The following is a 15,333-nucleotide window of genomic DNA, read 5'->3' as shown; positions in this document are numbered from 1 at the left end:
TGGCTCCTTGGATGTGCTGTATGTTGCATTTTCTGGTAACTCACTAACAAATTCATATCTTTTCTTTTTAGACAGACGGAGTCAAATAACGGGCCTCAAAGGGACTACCCTTCAGAACAAGCATGATTTCTCAGTGTTTTCTTTGAGAAGGAAACAAGGAAAAATAAGTAGAAGCAGATGGCATTTTATTTCAGAAAACCATCTCTCAGAATTGTGTCATCTGAAAACCCAATAACTGAGGCAACTTGTCTGCTACAGAATTTATGTTTGCCATCAGGCCCATGAGCGCCTGCACCTATTGCTGTGTGAGAGGTTTGAGAGAAATGAAGTCAGGATGTTGCATCAAAATCACTGATATCTAATAATCAGTCACAACAAATATTTTCCAAATATTGCAATATTTCTTATTGAAATCTTGCTTGACAGACATCTGGAGATCTTCTTTGACACTCAAGCCAACTTCTGGAGGAAATAAAATACCATAAACGGAGATAGATGGTAGTATTGATCTTTATGGTGATGAAAATTAGGATACTGAAATGCCAGATATATTGAAATGCCAAAATTTTGATTGACTTCAAAAAAACAGATTCTGGGGCTTTAAAACTTTTTAATTCAATCACATAGAAAGGTCAACAGAACTTAGCTGCTCTTTAAAAAAAGGACAAAAAATGTCAATAGGTCTTTTACACCTCCACAAGATTCAGCCTTTAAAAATATGCATTCTGCTTAATAATTAGGCAGCTATATTATACCTTTAGAAGTTGTTTGTATGCTGGCATGCACCAATGGGTTTAAAGCTGGGGTGGGAGTGGGGGGGAGGCACGGGGGGTGTGTGGAGTGTGAGCGGGTGAGTACATGCATGCATGCATGTGCATGTGTGTGAGACAGATTTTTCTGCGTGGTTTTTCTACTTTCTCAGCACCCAGAACTTTGTCCCTTTGAAGATGGGGCACAAGGCTGCCCTCACTCAAGCAGCAGAGAGCAAGGAGCCAGGCTCCCTGTCACAGGAAGGTAACTGCTGCAGGAAGGAGGTCACATGAAATCCCCCCCAGCCCTTCCCTGGTGGCAGCAGTCAGTCGCTTTTGCAAAGCTTAAGGATGGGTGAAAGGGGCAGATGGGCTGTGGCTGTTTGGCTACCCCAGCACTGCCTGCTCTGCCTATGGTCGGAGTGGTCTCTGCTACCAAATGGGGACTCTTAAGTAGCTTGCTGCATGGTTCTGCTAGTTCATACAGAAATTGCTTCAGTACTCTGTGAAGAACAAAGACAAATATTCCACTTCCTTTAAGAATTCTGTTGTTGTGCTGCTTACATTGCAGAAGTTGGTAAGACTGTAAAGAAATAAGAGGCTTCACCTCAGGAAAGATCCAGAGAAACCTGAGGTGATGGTAATTTGTTATCCAAAACCAGCACAGGTGAATACTGATGCACTAGGGTACACAATTCGTTAAGACAAGATCTATTTTGTCTATTCTTGTTAGAAAAAATTTTGGAGAAAAACATCAGAATCTTGATATTTCTTTAATAATCTGAACTCCCCTGTGACAATACCACACAGACAGAAACAGCACATAGACGATGGTATAAAGCACTTAACAATGTCACTAAACTCCCAGCACAAAGAGAACCCTAGCACCTCTATTAACAATAAGCACTATTCAGTGTGGTAGTTCCAGCAACACATTTACTGAAATATACGCCTGCTAATTCTGAAAAACATCTCCATATGAGAAAAGAATAAAAGACATGACATAAAGTACACAGTTTACACCAAAGCTTTTAAGAGGAGCAGCTGCTTTTATACTTGGCTTGATTTATCTCAGCTAACAAAGCTTGGTAAGATGCTATAATGCTGTTTGCTAAGACTGGTTATGGATTACATAACAATAAAACCTTATTTCTGAACTTTCCACTCTGCTTGTAGTGCCACTACAATAGCTAGCTGCCTGCCTTCACAGAATCACTGAAAAATCTCTCGAGTCCATCACCACCCTCTATCCTCCTTGGATGTGACTGTGAAATGGGAGACTGCTACACATGCTTAGTAGAAGCTTCTTGAGGTCCCATTACCCAAAGTGATTAATCACCATTGTGTCTGCTTTCAGTCAAGAGCCTATTTACCACGATTAGGTATTTGTATCGGATATGTTTGTCATACATCTAGGTTAGAGAATATAAAGTAAGTTTAAGATGCATCTCACCATGTAAGAGTCAAAAAGGGAGGAGGTATAGGGAGAGCTTTCCCACTCATAGAAGCAAGGAGTTATTAATTAGCTAGTCAAGGACTTTGCTTTAGCAAGAGACATTTGCATCTCCAAGGAGCTGAAGTAAAAACACTTATTTTAATTGAGAGGAATGATCAGATGATCTCTTAGATAATGAAGCAAAAGAATAAGTTTCAGGAAGAAAGACAAGATCAATTGGGGCTCCTTAGAATATTTCAAAGGAGAAATGTCTTAGAAGAGATAAAACTTTGTCCCAGGAAATTAAGTATACGCCATAGGACTAGCTCACTCCTTAGGGTATGCTGCAGGCCTGCTCTGCTGGGTATGCCCTGGCCGTGTTCCAGCTCTGTTTCGGGAGACCTAGGTACCACCTTGGTCCCCTTCGGAGCTGTGGAGACGTCCCTTTACACTCAGACAGATTAAGTAGTTTCCAAAGGCAACACAGAGAAGGTCGCCAAAAAGACAATAACGTCACAGACATTAGCATCTATATGTTTAGGACCGTGTAAAACCACGTCTTCTGAGAGAAGGAATCATTCAGGGGATAACAAATACTGCTGGAGCGAGACAAAGACCCTTTCTGGAGCAGCAGTCATCAGCCCCACTTCGCCTGTTCCCCAGGAACAGGAGGATCAGCATGCCCAAACCCCAGAGCTGCCTTGCTATCGCTACTCAGGCTCCACCTAACTTCTACAGTGTAAGAAACCAGGCTCTGCTCGCTCAGCCTTGGGATGTCAAAATTAACGTCTGCCTACTCGAGTAATGAGCCTTGAGCTGGTGATTGAAAATGTTTCAAGCATCCCTAGTTTCTCATTAAAAAGCCTGCTTTTGCAGATCTCAAACCATTTATGCAGCTCCTGTCTGGATTTTCCCCAGTTCTTCACTGTGCTTTTGAAGCACAGGCAGTCCTCTAGTAGTAGCACCACTAACCCTGCAGACAGGGTCATTATTGCCCCTCTGCCCCTCCTCTGCCCATAAAGAGACTTCACCTTCACCTTAAAAGAGAATTAACCCCTTTTTCTTCAGTATCAGGCAGGGAAATCATGTTTATTTTGGTAATTTATTGATACCTCACTTTCTTAAGTGCCACCTCAACCCGGTATATGGATGTATCATATCTAAAAAGCCTTTTGTATTTATTTGCTTGTTCTTCCGGTGAAGCTAATGCTGCCGATTCCTTCTACCACAGAGACAAAGAAGCAGTTTGCAGACCAGAGCAGTGTAAAGGCTCAGCAGCTTCAAAGTGGGGCTAGCTAGCTCCACAGCACCTATACCTGTACAGAGGTTGTTACAGAGTCCATCAGAACAGCAGTTCAGCCACTGTAGTGCTGCTTGCCGACTACAACATGGTCAGAATTGCATCCCATCTAAACAAAAATACAATCATTTATAGTGGGGGCAAAAACAGGAACTGTGACAGGAATTCTTTTAATTTGTAGTTATATAAACAACTAGAGATAGACTACAGGAGGTAGAGCTTGAGAATGTGCAGCTTGATTCTTCAGGTAAAGATCAATAAAGCATGTACACTGCAAACAGTGCTGTCTGTGGAGATCTTTGTACCAGCTCCAGCACTTCCTCTGAGAGCTGAGAGGCTCTTCCGATATCTCAGGAGTCAAAAGCAGAGAAAAGGTGACAAAGCAGGGAGGAGGACAGAGATGGTTAAAAGCAATTAGGAACGTCCTCACTATTCAGGAAATGGACAGAAGTTTCTTGGAGCACAGCAAAACTCCCGGTAGGAACTGTTCTTTTCTACCTGGCAATGGATTTCTGAAAAGTTGAACAGCTCTGTAAAGAAGGCTTCACAAGGCCAGAGGAATAAGAGATATCTCTAAGGACAGCCCTGATGTTCTGCCTTATCTTTACTCACCCTACTTTGTGCTCAGGCAGTGTTTTCCCAAAATACTGCATGACAACCCCAGAAAAGCAGCTCTTAAAACTATAGGAAGGATGTGCCTTTGGAGCTCTACTGACACATGCTGAATTCAGCATCTGCAGACAGCTTTATTTATTTTTTTTTTAACCTGGCTAATTATCCATGAATTCTAAATTTAATCACCATCAAATATTTTCAGATTCTGATTAGCTCTCCTTCAAATCAATTTAAATTAAAAATGATCCTAAACACACACCCCTGGGGCCTGGGCAGGTGTCCTCCTACAGAACTTGTTTAAGAACAACCTTCCTTGGTGATTAAGCTGACCCAGATGGCTTTCTGTTGAAATAGGCACGCACATCATCCGTTGTGGCATCTGGACTTTAGGGGAGTCAGCTTTACCTGAGGGCAGTACTTCCTACAGTGCTTCAAAATGATCCCCAAGAGAAACACCTCACTGAGTGCTCTGACACAAGTCATATCTTTTTCACAATCAGTCACTGTTTAAATGAAAAATCACAGTTAAAAAAAATAAATAAACAAACAACAAAAAAACCCCACTGAACTGTCTTGTGTCTAGATCCAAAAATGCAGGACCTGAGGGCCAGAAGCACACGTAGGATCAGACAATCCAGTACCTCAAAATCTGTACTTGTAAAATATTTGGCCTGAAAGGTGGGTTCCTCAAAACCTGTATTTTAATCCCTCTAAATCTGGTTTATAGTTCTACTGTCTTTGTTAATGATGCTTTAAATATTATCAGCTTAAGCTATAAACTTGGTTTGTTCCTGTGAAACAGACACACAGAAGCTCTTGTTCTTTTAAATCAGAAACAGAATAAGGCCATTTATATCTCTATAGACATGATTCTATAGAGATGTGCAGGGAACTGATTGTTAAAAGGGGAACAGATTGATTTAGGATGCCAGTAGCTCTTTGCAGTTTAGGTCAGGTCAAACTTAATGCAGCATATGGAGTTGACGTCCAGTTTCCAATTCACTTCATTGCTCTTCCTTATGCACTCACAGCACATTTGGACGCCAGATTGTGCTTAGAAACAGTGGTGAGGAGGGTGCATAAGGAATCCTGCTTTCACCCCTGTGAACAGTCAAACAAAACAGCAGTCCAGTTTGCAGTCCTCCACAGGGACTTCACAGGAACAGGCACCATGTGATACCTTGTTCACCTTTCCTGAGTCTTCTGACGCTATGGTCCAGATGATCACCTTGTAGGTCTGTGCTACCCATCCCAGCAGACGCAGCTGGCAGACAACGCATGTCATCCCCAAAGCGAAAGCATAATGATAGGTTCACCTCCTCTGTAGGCAGGAGCTGCAAGAGGAACACCACCTCTTTGTATAGGCTGGTACTGTTCAGCCTCCAAGCTGTAGATTCCTGCAGCTGTGGTGATTACTTCTAAGGGTTTCACAAAAAAATACTTAAGAAAGACAAGCTTGCTGCCAATAGGTTTATACTCGGTATACACAAATCAAAATAATAATAAAAAAAAAATGTGGTGTCTCCACTCCAAAAGAAACCAACCTGCTGAGAATTATTGAGCTAGGACTCTTCTCAGGGCAGCATTTCACTCTTTCATGACTTCAATACAAAAAGAAGGAAAAGGTATTGCAACTTTCCTGACACTATTGAACTTCCTGAACGAGCAATAAGTAGGGCTTCACGCAGCTTCCCTGCCCTTCGGAGCTCACTGGTGACGGAGGAGGAGCTACTGCTCCTACAAGCCTTTGACCCTGTGCTGAAGGTCATGAGCAGGAGGATGGAGTCTGCTTTTCCCAGCCCCATAGGACTCCCTGTCCCAGCACAAGCCGCCCCCCTTCTGCGCACTGCTCCTTTGCAATACCTCTGACCCTCTGCAGAGGAGAGCTAGGTGCACTATCAGATGGAGAGCAAAGGGAAGCATGGCCAGTTTGCAGTGTCTGCTCATAGCTTCGTGGAGCAGAGAGACCTTGCAGATAGCCTGCTGACTTAGCTCTGACAGGGTAGGGGAGTGGCAAAGATAGGATAAAGCTCTGTCTGTGCAGAACAGGGCACAAGGCTGCCATTGCAAATACCAAAATCCTCAGTAGTATGGCCTCACAGGTCTGGTATCCTTTGAAGTTCCATGCCTTTGATACTATGGTGCTACTAGGATATGTCCACCACCCATCATTAAGGCCACATCTAGATTACGTCAGTAGTGAAACGATATAATAGAACTTGAGAGATTAAATATTTATTTTAAATGAACGGTGACATATCTTCGTAATTTTTTTAATTTTGAGAATACTCTGTGCAGATGACAGCACATATAGACAAAAAGGTAGATAGTTTCTTGAGGTATGAAACAGATTTTTGGTAGCCTTACTATTATGTGCATTAAAGCAGTATCTAAGATCTCCATTTAAGAGAGACACGTGCACATGGAAAGAAACCTTTGTCAAACAAGCATACGTGCAACAGAGACAACACAGATAAAAGTGCTTTTGCCTCCATGCTTTAGTCTCTTTTGCCTTGGTGAAACTCACTCTTTGCTCCAACAATTTCATCACGAGTGGTCCATCTTTCCAGTGCTGTCTGCAATACCTAGCTAGATGAGATTCACTTTCCCTACAGCTTAATTTGTGCCTTTTGTGCTCCTCTCAAAATCCTCTCTAGACAGCCTCTAATAATTTTCCTGGTCAAATGGCAAAACTAGTGCTTAACCCATCCTATTATTGTCTTCTCATCAACAACAGATGATTCTCACTTGGTGTCTTTAACTTGCTCTTCTCCCAGTTAACCTCCTCACTCTGCAACTGCTCCCACAGCAGAGCTCTGAAGGTGCTCATTGATCTTCTCTGTGACACAGCACTCAGCAGAAGCTTTGCAGTCTTATTCCCTCTCTGCTTTTTGCCTGTAAATAAGCCATACTGGTAAATAACAAATCATCTATCCTCTTGAGGTCACTGACCAACACATTTCTTACCCATCCATAGATGTCTCTCATTTAACTCAAACTAAACTAACAGTCTGTTGCACTGACATTTCCTCTCAGTGCTCTGACTTCAGACTTGAGCTTAAGTGCAACATGTCCAAAGCAAAATCCTGTCTTTCTTCCCATTTCCTTTAGCTTTACCACTGTGGGAAATGCCACAAAGACTTATGATCAGGAATCATCTTAGATTTGAACTCCTTATCCCTGCCTGCCTTGCACTTCTCTCTGCATAACACTTCTTCACAGCAGAAACTTATAACCGCATCACTCACTATCTCATTACTTGATTCCCACAATATTCTTTTCTCTGGCTTTGACAAATACCATCTTGCACTGCTTCTAGCCTGTCAGCTGCAAAGTTAGTTTTCTTAGCTCATTGTTTTGACTATGCCATTCTTCTCCTTGTATTCTGTAAAAACAAACATAAGCTGCTCAGAGTGTTTTCAGGGCTTTGTAACTGATCAATCCTTTCTCATTTACTATATTTTCATATTTAAAGGCCACATTCATGTCATCAACTTTACCTCAGACTTCCCCCTCCACATGCCACCTAAATGTATCAATTTCAAATACCCGTTGATATCTGCAGCCAGATTTCCAGCAACTGAACATCCAAACCCAGCTTGCTTGCTTGCTCTTTTCCGCAGAGTGTGGAACCATCTTTTCCACCCCAGCTACAAGCCATGTGATACCAGACTGGCCAAGCCAAAGGCTGTGATGAGGATTATTAATGAATGATACAAATGCCTCAGTAAACCAGCCACAGTATAAATTGCCTGATTTAATCTCAATCCCCCTGCCCCATTCCTGACATTTCCAGCTGTGGTACATATTTTCTTCTTGTTACCCAAAGAAGAGTCAGACATACTCTTACTGAGGAGCCTGCTTTGTACCATGCAAGTGAGTGAGAGTTTCACCAGTGACATCAATAGGACTACGATGGATTTGTGTATTTAAAACTTGGGTTAGAATTAAAACCTGTGCCCTAGAACACTGTGCGAGAAGGGGCAGCCTTTTTGCTAGGAACCAAGACTTCCTGACAGTGACAAGTCTTCTCTCGATCACACTTTAACTGACATTTTCTATTGTGTGACATGTTAATAGCCACCACATTCAACTCCTTGGGGTACAGAGGTCCAGACCTCTCCCAGAGCCAATAACCATCAGATTGTCCCACACTTTAAGTCTTCTCTTATTACTTGTCTTCATTGGAATTAACTCATTTCAGCCATCAGAATTCCATTCCCCACCACCAGCTATCAGTTTTCAGTATTTTCCCTGGTTTAAGCACATGGCGTCTTTCCAGTGACACAAATCAAGCCTTCCATTGACTCAGTGGGAGTAGCTGTTCCTCTAGCTGATAATTACAAAACCAAATGGTGAATACAAACATGAGACAACAAGTTAAAATAATCTTATATTTGATGGAAAAAAAATTAAATCAAGAACTCAACTGAAAGAGGGTTCTTTATTAAGAGGCGTATTTTAAAATAAAATTGATGGGAAGATAATTTAAAGTCTGTACAAAGATAGAAAGGAAGGACTGGCCAAGGCTAAATACAAAGAGATAGCAGAAAAAAGTAAACTATAAGTATTGATACTAAAAAAGAATAACAAAATTGTATAAGCCATCTGTTGCTTGCACATAATCAGGGTTTGATTCACAGGCAGAGGTTCATTCAGGCACATGTTGTCACCCATTCCTGTCTGTATGATGCTCTTCCAGAACACGAATTCTTTGCTATCAATTTTTTATCTTCCATAGATCTTCTATCATAGTTTTTGAGGGGGGTGTAGCAGCTAGCAAAACCTGAGTGCTATCAATGAGTTCCAAAACAAGATGTTTTACTCACTGATAAAATACTTCATCTTTTAGTTTTGGTGTGTGTCTGTAGTCTGGCTGCAATATGTTCTTGTCCAAGTAATTATTTTCAGATAACATCCTGAATGATTCTTTAAATTATAATTGATTCTTTTTTCTTTACTAAAAGTTAGAAAATATGTTCTTTTTATTATTTATTTATTTCCACCTTCGTACTCTGTACAGATTGTTACTAACACTGCTCTTCTAGGAGTGAGAAGGGAAAGCCCTTTTGGCTTCCTTCTGTGACTCCAGGTTCAAGAGTTGGGCTCTTCCCAAGGACGCACACTGTGCCCCCAGCTGACAACAGCTGCAAGGCCATGCAGGCTGTGCAGTCGGGGGATCTAAACACAGTTCTGGCATTGCATTCTCCTGTCACTACTGACTGCACGAACTGGCACACCAGATCAACAGCTTTCCAATGGAGGGACCTTTGACTTTACGCTACTGTGGCCCTTAAAATCTCCACTTAAAATTTGGTCCCCAGTTGGGCTAACCTCTGTAATAATGTACAGAAGAGACTGGACACATCAGAAGATTTTGCAGTCATAATAAATAAAGTGTTGGCAAGCAAGAAGAGCTATCGAGATCAGAGGTGACATTATGACTCTTACAGTATTTCTCAAAGACGAGGTTGAGTGCACAGTTAACCCCAAATGCACCATTACCCCAAAGTTACTGGTTACTGTCATGTCTGGTCTCAGTTAAAAGCCATTACGGAGCCCACCAGTCATACTCCCAGATTTTTACTGCTGGTTAGAGAATTTTACTAGTCATCCATGACCTGGCTGAAGGGACAAAGCACACCTCAGCAGGTTTGCTGATGGTACAAAGCTGGGAGGAGTGGCTGACACACCAGGAGGCTGCGCTGCCATTCAGTGACACCTGGGCAGGCTGGAGAGCTGGGAGGAGAGGAACCTAATGAAGCTCAACAAAGGCAAGTGTAAGGTCCTGCACCTGGGGAGGGACAACCCCATGCACCAGCACAGGGCAGGGGTGACCTGCTGGAAGGCAGCTCTGCAGAGAAGGACCTGGGGGTTCTGGGGGACAGCAAGCTGCCCATGAGCCAGCTGTGTGACCTGGTGGCCAAGAAGGCCCATGGGACCCTGGGGGGCATTGGGAGCAGCACGGCCAGCAGCTCGAGGGAAGTTATCGTCCCCCTCTGCTCTGCCCGGGTGAAGCTGCACTTGGAGCCCTGTCCAGTTCTGGGCTCCCCAGTTCAAGAGAGACAGGGAACTGCTGGAGAGGGCCCGGAGGGGGATACCAAGGTGATGAGGGGACTGGAGCATCCCCCTTGTGAGGAAAGGCTGAGAGAGCTGGGGCTGTGTAGCCTGGAGAGGAGAAAACTGAGGGGGGATCTGATCAATGTCCACTAATATCCTAAGGGTGAGTGTCCAGAGGACGGGGCCAGGCTCCTTTCAGTGGTGCCCAGCTACAGGACAAGGGGCAACGGGCACAAACTGCAACACAGGCAGTTCCATCTGAACATAAGGAAGAACTTCTTTACTTGAGGAGTGATGGAGCATGGGGAGAGGCTGCCCAGAGAGGCGGGGGGTCTCCTTCTCTGGAGACATTCAAAACCTGCCTGGATGACTCTGTGCATCCTGCTCTAGGAGAACCTGCTTTAGCAGGGGGGTGGACTAGATGATCTCCAGAGGTCCCTTCCAACCCCGACCATTCTGTGATTACTGCTCCCAAGAAAACATTTCTTCCTCTCCTTATTCTCATGATAAACTGCTATGGAACATCTGTGGGGATTTATCTTTAGATAAGAGAAACATAATATATTGGGTAACTTGGCAGTTTTTCAAGGTGTCCAGTGCCACAGTTCTAAGATTTGTAACGAGCTGGGGTAAGGAATGCTTTGCTATATGTCAGATGACTAGCCAGATTTATTGTTAGACAAGATTATAGATTAAAAGAAAGTTACTTGAGAAACATAGGTTTTCAGAATGGAATAAAGTTGCAAAATATAAAATGATAATGGCATCATTGCGATTACACTTAACAATACATGTTCTCCCTGAGTGAATTCAACAGGAGCTATGCTGTACATCATATTCTCTTAGATGTAGTTGGAAACTTATCTGCTGCTAATGAGTTAAAATGGGATGATTTTGTCATGACGGTTCTTACATCTGGCACAGGCCTTCCTTCCACACACTCACACCCACTTGGGCATGGAAGAGCACAGGACAAAGGCTGAGAGCCCCTTTCTGACTCATCTCAAAGCAGAATGTCTCATCTCTGGAAGAAAGCTTTCCTCCTTCTTGCTTGTGAGTGATGCCACACAATACTGAGGAAAAAGGAATTACTTTACTTTCTTCCCACCTGTCCTCCCAAATCTTCTAAGATTGCCACAGTATCCCTCAATTAAGACATTCAGCCTGCCTGTTTAACAACCAGTTTTAAACATGTATGTAAACCAATGAATACCAGAAATACTATAGGTACATCTTAGATCTATTGGTCTAATGCTGAATGAATAAAAATAGCTAACAATTTGAGTAATGCAAATCCATCTGCATGTTTTTGGTTGCATGGATTTTCTTCTACCATATCAAGTTTTGTTTGTGCGCAGTAAGATGGTTGATGTATATCTATGAAAAATAAGGATCAATGAATGAAAAGGCTTCCTTCTCCAGGCTACCCTATTGAATAGGATGTACTCTCAGTGGATTCATGACTCATTAGTGGTTTACTCGAGCACAGAAGTCCCAGTGAACTGTCTTTACTTACTCTCTAGACCAAGCAAAGAACTACACCAGCTCAGTAACCAAAAGAGAGTAGCATTTACAAAGCTAGAGGGAATAGATAATAGTTTTGTCAGGAAGTAACAAGGGAGTCAGGACTCTTTCCTGGCTGAGTTGGAGATCAAGCAACTGCTGGGAATGACAGGCACTCGTCTAACTCCAAAGAGTTAGATCTGACTGCAAAGTCTAGATCCATGTCTGGAACACAAATGAAAAGTGGGACCTGAGACTTCTGGAGTTTGACAAAAGGCAAGTAGATCACAGCCCTCAGCAAGAATGGTTGTGAGACTCCTGGCTGAAATGTGCAAGGTGAGGAAGAGTGCTAAAGCTAATAGAAGTGGCTGGTACATGTGGAACTATTTCTTTGCACTTCTGCATGCATGCATTCTTGTGAAGCTTCTTTCACTCTATTGTCTAATGTTGACATATGTATAAAAATAATTCTGGGTTGTTTTTTTTTTAACTTGACTGAAAGAGTTTTAAAGGTAACTCTAATGGCAACACATTTTTATCCCTCCAGCTTTTCCATTCCTCAAAATCAGGATCCTGGGACACTTTAAGGATGATTTGAGAGCTGGCAACAGAGGAAACATAGTTATGAAAGCTCTGTAGCACACAGCAACGTAGACGAGAGTGTGCACAGACCCCAGAAGCCCTGAGACAGCGTATGGCACTCACACCTGAAGGTTGGTGGCAGTGCCATGGAGTTGCAAGCTAGAGGACCAGCAGACTGCTCTTCCTGGTAATGAAGCAGGCCTGTGTTTTCTGTCACTTTGTGCAGTAAGGATACATAAATCCGCACAGGTCTGGGTTCTGATATCACCTGTATTTTGCTATTTCTCTGTCACACTGTAGGTAAATCACCAGCTGCTCTCAGCATCATTTTGCACTGTATCCTGAAACATGGAAAAAGGCAGCTCACGGCAGAGAATTCACTCTCAGATATAAAAAAGAGGGATGTGATAGGAACTGAAAAGAGCACTTTGGGTTCTGAACCTTCAGGACTGGCCTGCAACAGGCCAGAAGACAACACCACCATCTGAGAGCCAAAAGGATTAAAAATCCTGTCTGTCATCCTGTATCACGTTTTCTGCAACTGAGCATGGGGTGGGAGGCTGCAACTGTCATCATTTTGCTTCTGAAACACTAAGGGCCAAATCATGTGAGTACTCTGACGAATTCCTACTCTCTTGGAAATCGTCTCTCCTAGGACCGGCACAAACATGTTCTGAAGAGTATAGGACGATAATAATGCTTTTTTTTCTGCAAAGGAAGAAGACCAGCATCATTGTCTTTCTTAACAGAGAGGGTCTAAGGCACAGAGTAACTCAGGGACACTTAATAGGTCAAGACCAACCCAGCCTTTCTTCTGCTCCTACATCCACTCGTTATTCCCTCTTGGGCAGCCATGGTGTGGGGCAGTGCCGTGAGGCAGGTGCTGTGGTGGGTGACACGGCTTGGCGCAGGGGAGCAGCACTGCAAAATACAGCGTGGGCAACCACTGGGGCTAGCAAAGCCTCAGCTCTCCTTGTGAAGGTGAAGAGTGATTAAACACAGGGAGCAGAACAAAAATGGTTTTCCCTGGGGCAGCTGGTCTCAGCAGTTATGCTGAGAGATTGCCTTGCACTGAATTTCAGCGTTTCCAGGAAAAATTAAATTCATGAAACTTCTTATATGCAGCGAGGATGGGAAAACAAGCTGTTAAGATGCTCACAGAGGTCAGGCAATAAAAATGTATTTATTTATCTATTGTTTCTTTAGATGAAAACATCATGAAATAAGTGTCCAGACACTCAAACACGTGGCTGGTACTAAACATCAGCTGTCCTTCAGACAGGCACCCTGCCCTGCCTCTGCCAGATGCTGACTTAAAAAGCATTTTCCCCTACCTTCCTTACTCCTGGGCTGCTTGCCAGCTCCTTTCCCAAATCCCTGTGCCTCTCTTTTTGGGAAATGGGAGCTGGTCACACCTCTTCTTCAGCAGCAGCAGGAGCCATCTCAGGCACCCCTGCTGACCCAAGATGGGCTACCATGGCAGGGGGCAGGAGAGTAGCCCCCTCAGTCCCACTGCAGCCCCTGACAGCACTTCATAGGACCTTCCCAGCCTTGTGTGGGGCTGCCTGGCTCTGTGGACCAGATCCTGAACTCCAGCAGCCCCACTCAGCAAAGTGAGCTGGCTGGCTGAGCAGTCAAGTCATCCCCTCTGTGGTGTGTAACGCATAGACCAAGTGCAACTGATGGACATGTACGACTGGGTTTACTCCTGAAAGTCCACAGCTTTCTGGCCAGAAAGCTGACTGACTTACAGCTGTAATATCATTGTTTACCGGCAGTCATGGGCCTAAAATCATTAGCAAATAGTGATACTTGGTCACAAATGGAGCACATGGTCCCTCAGCCAAAGGGACTGGTATCCCCTCCACTCCCTCCAGCAGCCTTTTATGCATTACATGAAAGCAAAATTACAGTAATCTCAGATATTAAAGGAAATCAATACTTGCCAACATGAGCTCTGCAACAGTACTGAAAAACTGTACTTCTTTACTAATCTAGTAGATCAGAGGATGTGAAGTCTTGAGCTAAATGAGTCTTTTAGCCCTGAAGGTTTTCCTTGGGATTTAGAAGCACTCATGTTGATAAATGCAGGTCCCTCAGAAAAAGAGCTACCGCCACATTCAGGTAATCTTTTAGAGAATATACCATTTTTCTTGCCAGTATTGACCGTCCTTTTTGATATTCCTTTCCTATAATTTTTGGTTTCATAACCAATTTTTTAGGAATACATAAGACATTTGGAAAGGGAAGGGTACAAAGCCTGAGTTTGAAAAAGGTGTGTTGGGAAATTTGAGCTTTTCAAACAACTGAAAAGAACACTTAAGATTACTTTAAAAGCATTTAAAATGTCACTTTTTTCCTATAAAACTAATCTGCAGCTATACAGACCCCAGTGCTGCTCCTCTGCTTAGGAACAACTGCTTCATTAAATGCAACGGGAAACACTGGTTTGTTCTTTTTACTGTCTTTTTAAGGATGGGTCTGAATTCTCACCCTTTAAGCAGGGGTATTGTCTCTAGCCAATTCAAGGATTTAATCCACATGCATTCCTCAGGCAAAAATCCCATATATAAAGGAAGTTGAAAGAATGTGAAGAACCTCCTTCTATTAAACAAATTAGTAGCCACGCAGCTTGGAAGAAGCCTGGTGGAATCCCTTTAGGATCTTTCTCTAAGCCTGATTAAAGGAACTCAATTATGTCTGCTGACAAAACTCTCAGAATATTTTGTGTACTGGAACTGAAGGGTGTGACTGAAACCTGTCATTCAGGCAGAAATCAGTTCACTGTTCCTATAGCAAAATGTAATACTCCCAGAACGATTAACTCTTATTTAATTGAAATAAGTACAAGAGTTTAAAAGACTAGTTGTGCAAGGGTATCCTACAGGGTGTTGACACCCAACTGCTTTCTGTGAAGCTGAGTTATAGCAGTGCCAATTTATGAACCAGTGATTTAATTAAAGACAGAGGAGATAAAATCCTTCCTTCATAAATGAAAGCTAATGCCCTCGAATTGTACATATGAGGAAGAACACAGAGAAGCATGTGTGAGCCTTCTTTCCTTACAACAGCCTGAAGTTCCTAGTTCC

This window comes from Falco naumanni, chromosome 6, assembly GCF_017639655.2.
Source record: "Falco naumanni isolate bFalNau1 chromosome 6, bFalNau1.pat, whole genome shotgun sequence".
Classification (NCBI taxonomy): domain Eukaryota; kingdom Metazoa; phylum Chordata; class Aves; order Falconiformes; family Falconidae; genus Falco; species Falco naumanni.
This window is presented reverse-complemented; position numbering follows the sequence as displayed.